The following is a 13,320-nucleotide window of genomic DNA, read 5'->3' as shown; positions in this document are numbered from 1 at the left end:
ATAGATGGGTGCACCCGGAAATCTAGATTAGGTAGCACGATCTATGTTTGGATGATGAGTCAATAATCAACACATGAAGAAAGAAACTAGCATTCATAACATACAAGCAATAGTTGCTAGAAGTTTTGAATTCACACAACATAGTTCATTTGTCGGCATTCCGGCTATAAACAACACGGGGACCAAGAAGGAATGGTGATGGTGAGAAGTATCACTTGTATTAAGAATTCTCAGAGGTGGTGAAATTCCCACGACATTTTTGACATAAAAGGTGGAAATATCCTAAGGTAAAGAAGAACAAATGCTGGATAGCAAGGAACTCAAGGTATAACACAAAACACGAACAAGTTTTTGTTGGAGGGAGGGCAATAAAGTGGCCGATGATAACACAAATCATCGAGGGCAAGGATGGTATTTCTCATCATGAATTCGATTGATATCCCGTAAGAGCTCATAAGGTTGATGATGATCACGACACATTTGTCGAGAGATTTCATGAAGTTGTAATCAATCAGCGACGACATCAAGTCAAAGGAATGATGAAGCGAAAGGTTATTGGAACCATGGGTACGACACAAACTCAAAACCAAGGTTGGGGTACAAGGCGAAATGATATGATGAGGAAGATCAACGTAGTCTTAGCTCATCATCGAAAATTGTGCTCTGGGAAGAAGGACCAGGTAGCACAGTTAAAATTTAGCACGATAAGGATATAGACAATCAGGCTAGGAATGACTTGAAGGATTATTAAACTCATAAGCAACGAAAATTACTTAGAGTTAATGAATTGGATTACAGACTCGATTCACTATCGATGTCCCTGAGTGTCTAACAACTCAGAACCCAGGGAAAAATTGGAATTGATGTGAAATAATACTTGAAGAACTCATAAGAAGTAATATGGTTCTGTGATATTATCGAGATACCACGGGGTAATACTCGAAGGTAGAACATAATAGAGGTTGCAGAGGTGTATTGATCTACAGAAGACAAGTGCTTTAACTTGTCCGAGAAATGGATCAAGGAGAAAATATGATCGGAACCACGATTGCAAAGGATCAATTCACAGATACCAAATGATATTACATCAAGGGAATAGTCATTATTACAAGAAGCTTCCATGATAGGATATACATCGTGTCCATGGGCATGAACACAAAGTTCAAGGTCGACTCCCACTTCTTCAATGTATAACCTTCCATTCACCTCTCGCTTTTCAAAAATGACATTAGTTGTTGAAAGTTTTACCTGGTGCAGTACCAGATAAGTATGACCCGTGAAATATTTCGGGTTCACACAGAGTAAGGAAGGCATAGGTTCAATCCATCGGGGCATCGTGGAAACATATACCACAAGCTTCAATAGTAAATACCACCAGCTCGAAAGCAGAGCATGGTTGGCCAAATCAAGGAATAGGATTTACTAATGGCGTTATGTATCAGGGAAAGAACTTCCAAAGTGATTGAATATGAAGGACATTGTCGGATAAAATACAACAAAGGATCCGATGGTCCTCAAGGGATCTGATGTAAGCATCGGTACTCAACCAGAGGAAGAAACAATGAAAAGGCATTGGATTACAGAAACAACCAACTAATTCAAACTCAAATGCAAAGCAATTGTGATTCCCAAATCAAGGGATCGGAAGCAAACACTCTGATAAAGGATGGATAAGTTGAGTAGGCTTACGGATACAATCGATGATAATTTGATTGGTCGAGATCCAGCTCATGTTTAAAATGACGTCTGAGCCGGAAGGATGAATTCTAGGATATGATTGAGGATTGCGAGCATTCGCAACATATTGAATCAATGGACTCAAAATGATATTGACAAAGGATGCCAATAAGATTACCAGACTTATGGGATTAATCATAATGCTAGTAAGCAAGAATTTCAAGAGCATTAAGATGTCAAGGATTTTTAGAAGAACAAATGGTATTTCGAAGTCTTTTGCAGAACACAGGAACAGCTGGGAATGAGCGGATACTCGATAAGTGCGAGCAATTATCCGTAGGGGTATTCATGCGGCAAGGATCTGTAAGGCAGTGGTTCAAGATATTCTTAAAAGTCGAATAATAAACCGATGCATCTTGTAATAATAAGAGAAGCTGGGGATGAATGTAAGAATGGCAAAGGCATGTAGTTATCTATTGGGGTTGACGGTGGAAGGGAATTGCACACGCATGAGCACAAGTTCTCGGGACAACATCGGAGAGTATCTTTGAGGTCTACTGATGAATCAAGCCATCATCTGGAATGAAGGGGCTCTCCAGGAGGAAGTAGTTACGAGAACCTAGAGTCAGAGTTAGTAAAATCATTTAACCCGAATAGAAGAGAGATCAGAGTCCCAGAGTATAGATCGAGTAATAAAAGATCCTAATACCACCCAATGGCGACGTGGGTCCGTAAGCCGCACAGCCAGGTTAGTAAAAACTTTTTCAATGACTAGACTCGACTTCGGCCAAGGAGTTGGAAAGGGGGATTCCTACAGGCAGTCGGCTCTAATACCAACTTGTGACGCCCCCGATTTGACCGTACACTAATCATGCACGCAAACGTGTACGATCAAGATCAGGGACTCACGGGAAGATATCACAACACAACTCTAAAACATAAATAAGTCATACAAGCATCATAATACAAGCCAGGGGCCTCGAGGGCTCGAGTGCTCGATCATAGACGAGTCAGCGGAAGCAACAATATCTGAGTACAGACATAAGTTAAACAAGTTTGCCTTGAGAAGGCTAGCACAAACTGGGATACAGATCGAAAGAGGCGCAGGCCTCCTGCCTGGGATCCTCCTAACTACTCTTGGTCGTCGTCAGCGGGCTGCACGTAGTAGTAGGCACCTCCAGTGTAGTAAGAGTCATCGTGGACAGTGGTGTCTGGCTCCTGGGCTTCAGCATCTGGTTGCGACAACCAGGTAGAAGGTAAAGGGGGGAAAGAGGGAGAAAAGCAACCGTGAGTACTCATCCAAAGTACTCGCAAGCAAGGAGCTACACTACATATGCATGGGTATATGTGTAAAGGGCCATATCGATGGACTGAACTGCAGAATGCCAGAATAAGAGGGGGATAGCTAATCCTGTCGAAGACTATGCTTCAGGCCACCTCCATCTTTCAGCATGTAGAAGAGAGTAGATGGTAAGTTCACCAAGTAGCATCGCATAGCATAATCCTACCCGGCGATCCCCTCCTCGTCGCCCTATTAGAGAGCGATCACCGGGTTATATCTGGCACTTGGAAGGGTGTGTTTTATTAAGTATCCAGTTCTAGTTGTCATAAGGTCAAGGTACAACTCCGGGTCGTCCTTTTACCGAGGGACACGGCTATTCGAATAGATAAACTTCCCTGCAGGGGTGCACCACATAACCCAACACGCTCGATCCCATTTGGCCGGACACCTTTTCTGGGTCATGCCCGGCCGCGGAAGATCAACATGTCGCAGCCCTACCTAGGCACAACAGAGAGGACAGCACGCCAGTCTAATCCTAAGCGCGCAGGGGTCTGGGCCCATCGCCCATTGCACACCTACACGTTGCGTGGGCGGCCGGAAGCAGACCTAGCAACCTCCATTGCAAAGGAAGTCACGTTACGCGGTCCAATCTGGCGCGCGCCGCTCAGTCGCTGACGTCACGAAGGCTTCGGCTGATACCACGACGTCGAGTGCCCATATCTTTCCCACGTAGTTGGTTATTGCGTATAGACCAAATGGCCAGACTCAGATCAAATACCAAGAACTCGTTAAGCGTGTTATTTTGAAGTAACCGCGGACGCCGACCAGGGCCAGGCCCACCTCTCACCTAGGTAGTCTCAACCTGCCCTGTCACTCCGCCACAAAGACCCACCCAGAGGGCCGTCGGGACAAAGGTCCTTTCAGCCCCCAATCCGTGAATCACTCGCGGGTACTCCTCGAGCCGACCCGACTTTAGTCACCACATGTATCATGTATAAAGTATATAACTATATACCCGTGATCACCTCCCAAGTGATCACGGCCTGATAGTATAGCACAACAGTCGGACAAGAATGTAGGGCCACTGATGGAAAACTAGCATCCTATACTAAGCATGTAGGATTGCAGGTAAAGGTAACAACAGTAGTGGCAAAGACAGGCTATGCAGCAGAATAGGATTAACGGAAAGCAGTAACATGCTACACTACTCTAATGCAAGAGTATAGAGAAGAATAGACGATATCTGGTGATCAAGGGGGGGGGCTTGCCTGGTTGCTCTGGCAAGAAGGAGGGGTCGTCAACAGCGTAGTCGGTCGGGGCACCAGCAGCGGCGTCGGTCTCGTAGTCTACCGGAGAGAAGAGGGGGAAGAAACAATGAATACAATGCAAACAGATGCATAACGATGCATGACATGACAAAGCGTGATGCTAGGTGTGCCCAAACGCGGTAGTAGGTGATACCGGCGAAGGGGGGGGGGAATCATCCGGGAAAGTATCCCCGGTGTTTCGCGTTTTCGGAGAAATGAACCGGAGGGGAAAAGTTGCGTGTTCGATATGTTAGGGGTGTGTCGTGAACGAATGGGCTGCCTATCCGGATTCGTCTCGTCGTTCTGAGCAACTTTCATGTAGAAAGTATTTTCATCCGAGTTACGGATTATTTTATATGATTTTCTAAAGTTTTAATCATTTTCTGATTTTAATTAATTATTTAAATCCACCATTATCCAGAACAGTATGGGATGACGTCAGCATGATGTATGTGTGATGCCAGCAGTCAATAGTGCGGTTGACTGGAGTCAAAACTGACTTGTGGGTCAAGTGGGACCCACTTGTCATTGAGCCAGAGTTGAAATAGGATTTGTTTTAAACTAATTATGATTAACTAAGTGTGGGCCCCATTAGTCAGTGACTAATTAGCCTAGATTAATTATTTTAACTAATTTAATTAGCTTATTGAGTGGGGGCCACTAGTCAGCTGCTGGGACCAGCCCAGTCAGCAAGTTGACCATGGTCAACTGGGCCAACCGGGCTCCTGGGGCCACCAGGCAGTGACCCTGCTGGACCCCAGTGGCAGGCCACGTCGGCAGCCGGCGCCGGAGCAACTCCGGCGACCAAAACAACGGTGGCCCCTCGCCAGAGTTGGCCGGAATCGCGCTACGGGGCTCGGGGAGGAGCGGGGCTAGGTGCGTTCGAACGAGCTCACAGCGCCGCGTCCAGTGGTGGCCGTAGCATCGCCGGACTTGGCCAGAATCGGCGCCGGCAAGCGGCGGAGGCGGCAGCGTGCACGGGTGTTCGACGAAAACGGAGCTGCAGTGCGCAAGCGAGCAAACGGAGAGGCTGGCGAGTATCTACGCGGCGTGGGGAGTGCAACGGGGTTGAGCCCATGACCAAAAGGTCAAAGGAGCCTTGCCGGCGGCGAGCTCCGTGGTGATGCATTCGGGCGCTCATCGGGGACGGCGTTAGGAGGCACGGGAGGGAGCGTGCGCGCATTGGGCTCCTAGGAACCCCAGGAGCACAATGGTGAGCACGGGCGAGCGTGACGGCGGCTGTGGCCACGGCGGCGAGGTACACCACGGCGACCAGAGCCCGAGCACGATGACGAGCTAGCTATAGCGCGAGCTAGGGGAGATAGAGGGCAGAGGAGGGAGGCAGCTCACCGTGCGGCACGCAAGATGGCCCGTGGTGGTTTAGTAGCAGCAGGGGGCATCGCCGGAGTTGGTGAAGAACGGCGGCGACCGGAGATGTGGAAGAAGGGGACCGTCGCAGCAGCACCTCCGAGCTCCAGCTGCGGCCACCGGTCGACGAGGAAGACGATGGCGGAGACGACGGACACGCTGGCGAGGTGAGGCGGTGGCTGTAGCCGCGCGTTTCACGGCGGCGGGTCCATGGCCGCGCTCGGATGCGGTGGGAGAGGAGGAGTGGCGAGGTGGATCTGAGGGGAGAGGGAGAGGCGGAGATCTGGGAGGGTGAGGTGGAGTGGGGAGGAGACCCGAGGCGGCGTGTCGCTGACGATCTTATCCCCTCGACGGGATCGGCGAGGTGGTGCGACGGGGACACGCCCCTGTTACTCCTGTTCATGGTGCGGTCGGGGGAACAGGGCACGGGGAAGGAGGCGAAGGGGGACGGGGGAGTGGGCCGACCCGGATGGGCCGGTTGGCTGGCTGGCTGCTGGCTAGCTAGGCCTTTCGGCCCAGGGGGAAGGGGGTTTCTTCTTTTTCTTTTTCCTTTTTTTGTTTTATTTAATTTAGGGCATTTAAGTATTTTATAAAATTGTGTCTTCTACACCATAATTACCTATGCCATTTTTGGCACTACTGGAACATTTTTGTTTCAACTTTTGAAAACTTTTGTTGGTTGACATATTTTGAATTTGACTTTTGAACGGGTTTTGAACTAACGAGAGTTTAGTAACAGTAATCGAGGTGAAGTGGCATCATTAGCAGAGGTTCACTATAGCTTAAGTATCCGGGCGTCACATCAATCCATTGGGCTATTCCTATAAGTGTCACAAACAGCCCTAGAGTTTGTAGTAAAATAACACCTTAAGACACACATCAACCAAAACCCTAATGTCACCTAGATACTCCAATGTCACCTCAAGTATCCGTGGGTATGAGTATATGATGTGCATCACACAATCTCAAATTTATCCATTCAACCAACACATAGAACCTCAAAGAGTGCCCCAAAGTTTCTACCGGAGAGTCAAGACGAAAACGTGTGCCAACCCCTATGCATAGGTTCATGGGCGGAACCCGCAAGTTGATCACCAAAACATACATCAAGTGGATCAATAAAATACCCCATTGTCACCACGGGTATCCCATGCAAGACATACATCAAGTGTTCTCAAATACTTAAGGACTCAATCCGATAAGATAACTCGAAAGGGGAAACTCAATCCATTACAAGAGAGTGGAGGGGGAGAAACATCATAAGATCCAACTATAGTAGCAAAGTTCGCGATACATCAAGATCGTACCACCTCAAGAACACGAGAGAGAGAGAGAGAGAGAGATCGAACACATAGCTACTGGTACATACCCTCATCCCCGAGGGTGAACTACTCCCTCCTCGTCATGGAGAGCGCCGGGATGATGAAGATGGCCACCGGAGAGGGACCCCCCCTCCGGCAGGGTGCTGGAACAAGGTCCCGATTGGTTTTTGGTGGCTACAGAGGCTTGCGGCGGCGGAACTCCCGATCTATTCTGCTCCCCGATGGTTTTAGGGTATATGGAGATATATAGGCGAAAGAAGTCGGTAAGGGGAGCCATGAGGGTCCCACGAGGGTGGAGGGCGCGCCCAGGGGGGTGGGCGCGCCCCCTGCCTCGTGCTCTCCTCGTTGATCCCCTGACATGCACTCCAAGTCTCCTGTATTGCTTTCTTTCCAAAAATAACTTTTCTGAAGGTTTCATTCTGTTTGGACTCTATTTGATATTCCTTTTATGCGAAACACTGAAACAAGGGAAAAACAGAAACTGGCACTGGGCTCTGGGTTAATAGGTTAGTCCCAAAAATAATATAAAAGTGCATTGTAAAGCCCATTAAACATCCAAGATGGATAATATAATAGCATGAATACTTCATAAATTATAGATACGTTGGAGACGTATCACCCGCCGCGATTTTCTTGGCCTCCTGGATTTTCTGGAGGGTGCCCTGGGCTTCAACCCGGGCCTCTTGTGTGCTCTGGCGAGCCTTGGCGAGTTCGGTCTCTTGATCCGCAGTGTCGCGCTCCAAGGACTCGCATTTCTTGACGGCATCCTGGAGCTCCTGCTGGACCTCACCAACCCTGGCCTCGTGTTTTTCACGGGCGGCTTGCTCCTTTGCCGCTTTCTTTTTGGCCTCAGCCAGCGCTTTCTTGAGGGTTTCCACCTCAGTAGCCGCTCCTTCAAATATAATGGCACTATGGTCAGCACAAGTCATTCATCCTTTTCCGGATATACACCAGGTCATCACATACCTTGCTTGTCCTCCAACTGCCTTTTTACACGGCCGAGCTCTTCCTCGGCCCGCTCTAGACTCTGCTTTAGTTCGGAGACCTCAGCAGCATGAGAGGTTGCGGCCAGCAACGACGCCTGCTTATTCACATAAGACATATTTAGTTAGTTTCCTGTGAAAATTACTTGATCCTCTGTCCGGCTTTTCTTTTGGAACACCGGACAGTGTCTCAGGGGCTACTGTCTATACTGTGACTTTTTTTGTGTCGCTTACCTCAAAGCCTGTCAGCAGGCTAGTGCAGGCTTCGGTCAGTCCGCTCTTAATGGACTGAACCCTCTCAACCACCGTACCCATAAGGATACGGTGTTCCTCCACAATGGAAGCGCCTCGCAGCGCTTCCAACAGATTATTTGGTGCCTCTGGATGGACAGAGGTCACCGGCGGAATAGGCGCACCTCCTCCCTTCGAAGGAGGCTGCTTGCTTGATTCCAGAGCCATATAGGTCTCCGGAACGGTATTCGGCTGGGGGGCGAACTGGATATGGCCCCCACCGCCAGTCTCCATAGGGATTTTCTCCCCCAGGTGTCCGGCGGCCGAGGCGTCACCCTCTGGCGCCACCCTGACGGCCTCCTGAACCCCTCCCTGGCCTGGGAAGGTCCTTTGGGACAACACCTTGGTGTCGCCCTTGGCCTTGGGAGAGTAAGCCGCCGGCGGTGACTCGCTGGCCATTGCCTTTGAATCCAGCGAACCCCCTGATGAGGATCGCAGGGAGCTGTCGTGAGCCGGACTACAAGTGCATGATTCAACACGTTAAAAGTATGAACCGAAGAGGCTGAATACACGAATGTGTCAGGGTCTTTTGAGTACTCACGATTCGGCCAGGGGCTTGTCTCGGGGGTGCCACTCTGGGCTGCTGTCCATGTCCCACGCGGAGCTATTCGCCAGGGAGCCCTTCCCCCTCTTGGACGCCTCTGCCTCCAGATCTGTGGAGGCTGCCCTCTTCTTCCTTCCCCCTCACGGGGAGAGTTGCTTTCTTCCTCCTCCTCGTCGTCGTCCTCGGTGGCGGAGGTGTGAGTCTTGGCATCTTTGGACGTCACATCCGAAGCGCCCTTGCGGCAGGGGCCACTCCTGGCCCCCTTGGCCTTCTTCTCAGGCGCCTGGTAGGGCGCCGGAACCAGCATCTTCATCAGAACCGGAACTGCTGGTTCCTCGGGCAGCGGAGCCGGACACCAAATCCGCTCCGCCTTCTTTGTCCAGCCCTGGAAAAATAAATAGTAAGGTTTAGATATCTTCCCTCACTAAGCAAGTAAAGTATGCACCTTGAAACGCGAAAGACTTATCGCGCTGGCGGGATGGGCCAGGGCGTGCCCACGGTCCTCGGTCGTCTCCGGCCGCGTCTCGTTGCCCTTGACGAGCACCTTCCAGATATCTTCGTGCATAGTTCCGAAGAACCGTTGCAAGGTCTGGTGCTCGGCCGGATTGAATTCCCATAAATGGCAAGTCTGGCTCTGGCATGGAAGGATCCGGCGAACTAGCATCACCTGGATCACATTGACGAGCTTGACGTTCTTGTCCACCATGCTCTGGATGCATGTTTGCAGCGCTGTCAGCTCGTCCGACGAAGACCAATTCAGGCCATTCTCTAGCCAGGAGGTGAGCCGCATTGGGGCTCTGGACTTGAATTCAGGAGTCGCGGCCCAGATGGCGTCGCGGGGCTCTGTGACATAGAACCACAGTTGTTGCTACCCTTTGACGGTCTCCACAAAGGTACCTTTGGGCCATGTGATGTTAGGCATCTTGCTCACCATGGCACCTCCGCACTCTGCGTGTTGGCCATCCACCACCTTCGGCTTCACGTTGAAGATCTTGAGACAAAGTCCGAAGTGGGGTGGAATGCGGAGGAAGGCCTCGCACATGACAATAAATGCTGAGATGTTGAGGAAAGAATTTGGGGCTAGATCGTGGAAATCTAGCCCGTAGTAGAACATGAGTCTGCGGACAAAAGGGTGGAGAGGAAACCCTAACCCGCGGACGAAGTGGGGGAGAACACCACCCTCTCATTAGGCTTCGGGGTGGGGACGGTCTGCCCCTTGGCCGGAAGTCGGTGGGCGATTTCCTTGGCCACATACCCGGCCTCCCGAAGCTGGATGATGTCCTTCTCCTTGACGGAGGAGGCCATCCACTTGCCTTGCGCTCCAGATCCGGATATGATCGAGTGCTTTCTTGGGGTGGAAAATACGAGGACTTGGGTGCTGGAGGTCGAGAATGGATGGGCAGAGAGAGAGAAGGCGTGGGTGAAAGAAAGGAATCCTTATCTCCTTATAAAGGCAGTGAATATCAAGCGCCTCCCCACTCGCCTTAAAACTCGCCTGTTCCCAAGGGCTGTGCAGACGGCACGGTTGGATTACCCACACCCGTATTGATGAGAATCCCATAATAAGGGGACACGATCTCTGCTTTGACAAGACGTGCCAGTGGAAACCGCATGTGAAGCGGCAGGCCGAAAAACGGTTCGAAATAGTAACCGGGCAGGGACATGATGTCACGCTACAAAAAGTTGTCAGTGGATTGGACTCGTGAAATATTATACTCTCTGCGGTTGTGTGTGGTACTTCTTTTGCAGAGCCGGACACGTTCGTTGTGTTCGAAGACTGTGTTTGAGTATTCGGAGAAGGAACCCGCCTTGTAATGCCGAAGACAATCTACGCTCCGGAGACCTCATCATTGAAGCCTGGTTTAGGGGCTACTGAAGGAATCCTGGATTAAGGGGTCCACGGGTGTCCGGACTATGTAACGTGGGCCGGACTGTTGAGCCGTGAAGATACAAGATAGAAGACTCTCTCCCATGTCCGGATAGGACTCTCCTTGGCGTGGACGGCAAGCTTGGCGTCCGGATATGAAGATTCCTTTCTCTGTAACCGACTTTGTACAACCCTAGTCCCTCCGGTGTCTATATAAACCAGAGGGCTTAGTCCATATAAGCAATCATAATCATACAGGCTAGACTTCTAGGGTTTTAGCCATTACGATCTCGTGGTAGATCAATTCTTGTAATACTCATATTCATCAAGATCAATCAAGTAGGAAGTAGGGTATTACCTCCATAGAGAGGGCCCGAACCTGGGTAAACATCATGTCCCCCGTCTCCTGTTACCATCGACCTTAGACGCACAGTTCGGGACCCCCTATCCGAGATCCGCCGGTTTTGACACCGACAATGGGCGGGGGCGCTTGGCCAGGGTCGCGGCCTAGGGGTGGCAAGCGGAGCTCCGACGGGGTGGGGCTACACGGGCAGACGCAGGGCGATGCAGCAAGGGGAAGACAGGGGCGGCATGGTGCTCATAGTGGAGCTCAGGGAGGGCTCGGCGTGGGCTCGTAGTAGCAGAAGACGGTGGAATTGACGAAGAGGTACCGGTGGCTGCCGGGAAGAAGACGACGAGGAGGAGCTCGTTGCGAAGGCTTTGAGCTCCAACTGGTGGCCTCAGGCGACGTACGGGATGGTGGTGGAGCTCCAGGACGCGGCCTCGGGGCACGGAGAAGACGGTGGCCGCGAGCTTTGGCAGGGCGGCCATGGGCTGGTCGGATCTGCGCGGGGATGGAGCGAGCGACGATACGGGGGGAAAGGATGGCGCTAGGGTTCGGGGGTGGCACAAGGTAGTGCTTGTAGGCGGCCAGGGTGCTCGTATGGCCGCCACGTATGGCATGTCCGGCGGAAGGCCGCCACGATCCGACCTGCCTCTAGAGGTAGGGGAGAGGCCGGTGGCGGGCTTGGGCTGCACTGTGCATTTGCGGCCCAAGTGCATAGTGGGCCTTATCTTTTTCTCTTTTTCTTTTCATGTCTTCTATTTCTTTTCTATTTTGCACTTTATTTCACAGACTAAATGAATTCAGCTGAACCCAATATTTAGCACATAAATATTAGCTAGTGGTTTGAGCTATCACAACAAGAGTCAAATATTTTTGAACAGTGTAGGTATTTGTTTAAATTTGAAATGTCCCAAATAAATGTTGCTGGTCCAATTTTGAATATTTTAGGGGCATTTAAATATCTCAAATGATGTTCATTTATTCATGACAATTAGTTAGTGAATATTTGCAACCCAACGAACATTTTTAATTTACCTTTTGAAGAATTAATACTTTGTCTTGTATTTTGAATTTGAATTTGAGTTTGACTTGGAAAAAAGTGATGACTAGCAAAAAATAATTGAGATGACATGGCAGTCATTAGCAGAAGTTTATTCTAGCATGACAACAGGGGTGTTACAAATCTCCTCCACTAAGAGAAATCTCATCCCGAGATTTAGGAGGTAGACGGTAACAAAGCGGGGTATTCATCACGAAGACGATCCTCACGTTCCCAGGTGGCTTCATCTTCAGAATTGTTCGACCACTAGACTTTAAGGAACTTGATTGCCTTCTGACGGGTGCGACATTCAGCTTGATCAAGAATGCATACTGGATGCTCTTTATAAGACAGGACTTGTTGCAGTTCAAGCACTTCATGATCCACTGCTCGGATAGGGTCCTTGAAGTAGCGGCGGATTTGTGACACATGGAAGGCATCGTGAACCCGAGAAAGGTCGACGACAGTTCCAATTGGTATGCCACTTTGCCATGTCTTTCAAGAATGGGGAAAGGTTCACTGTAGCGATGAGCTAGCTTGCCCTTGATTCCGAAACGGTGTGCACCTTTCATCGGTGTGACTTGAAGATAAACCTTTTCACCAGGTTGATAGACCATTTCTTCGTGATGACGGTCATACTGACTCTTCTGATGGGAATGAGCAGTCTTCATATTCTCGCGAATAATGCGGACTTGTTCTTCGACATGTTGGATAATATCCGAATCGAAGAGTGGTCGTTCCTCAGTTTTTGACCAATTCAGAGGAGTTCGGCACTTTCATCCATGCAATACTTTGAAGGGTGCCATCTTCAAACTAGCTTGATAGCTATTGTTGTATGAGAACGCGGCATACTGGAGAGATTCCTCCCATTTCTTGCCAAAGGAAATGACACAAGCTTGAAGCATGTCTTCAAGAATTTGGTTGACTCGTTCAACTTTACCCTGGGACTGCGGGTGAAATACGGTGCTAAAGGATAGATGAGTTCCCATAGCTTCTTGAAAACTTCCCCAGAATCTTGAAGTGAAAAGGTTGCCGCGGTCCGAGCTGATTACCAACGGAATACCGTGGAGTGATACAATTCTAGAAACATACAGATCTGCCAACTGACTAGCAGTGATGGTTTCCTTGACGGTCAGAAAATGCGCAACCTTGGAAAGCCTGTCAATGATGACAAGAATAGCATCATTACCCTTCTTTGATTTGGTAAAACCAGTGATGAAGTCCATATCAACATTTTCCCGTTTCCATTTAGGTATAGTAAGGGGTTGTAGAGTTCCAGCAAGCCTTTGATGTT

This window comes from Triticum aestivum, chromosome 6D, assembly GCF_018294505.1.
Source record: "Triticum aestivum cultivar Chinese Spring chromosome 6D, IWGSC CS RefSeq v2.1, whole genome shotgun sequence".
NCBI lineage: Eukaryota > Viridiplantae > Streptophyta > Magnoliopsida > Poales > Poaceae > Triticum > Triticum aestivum.
This window is presented reverse-complemented; position numbering follows the sequence as displayed.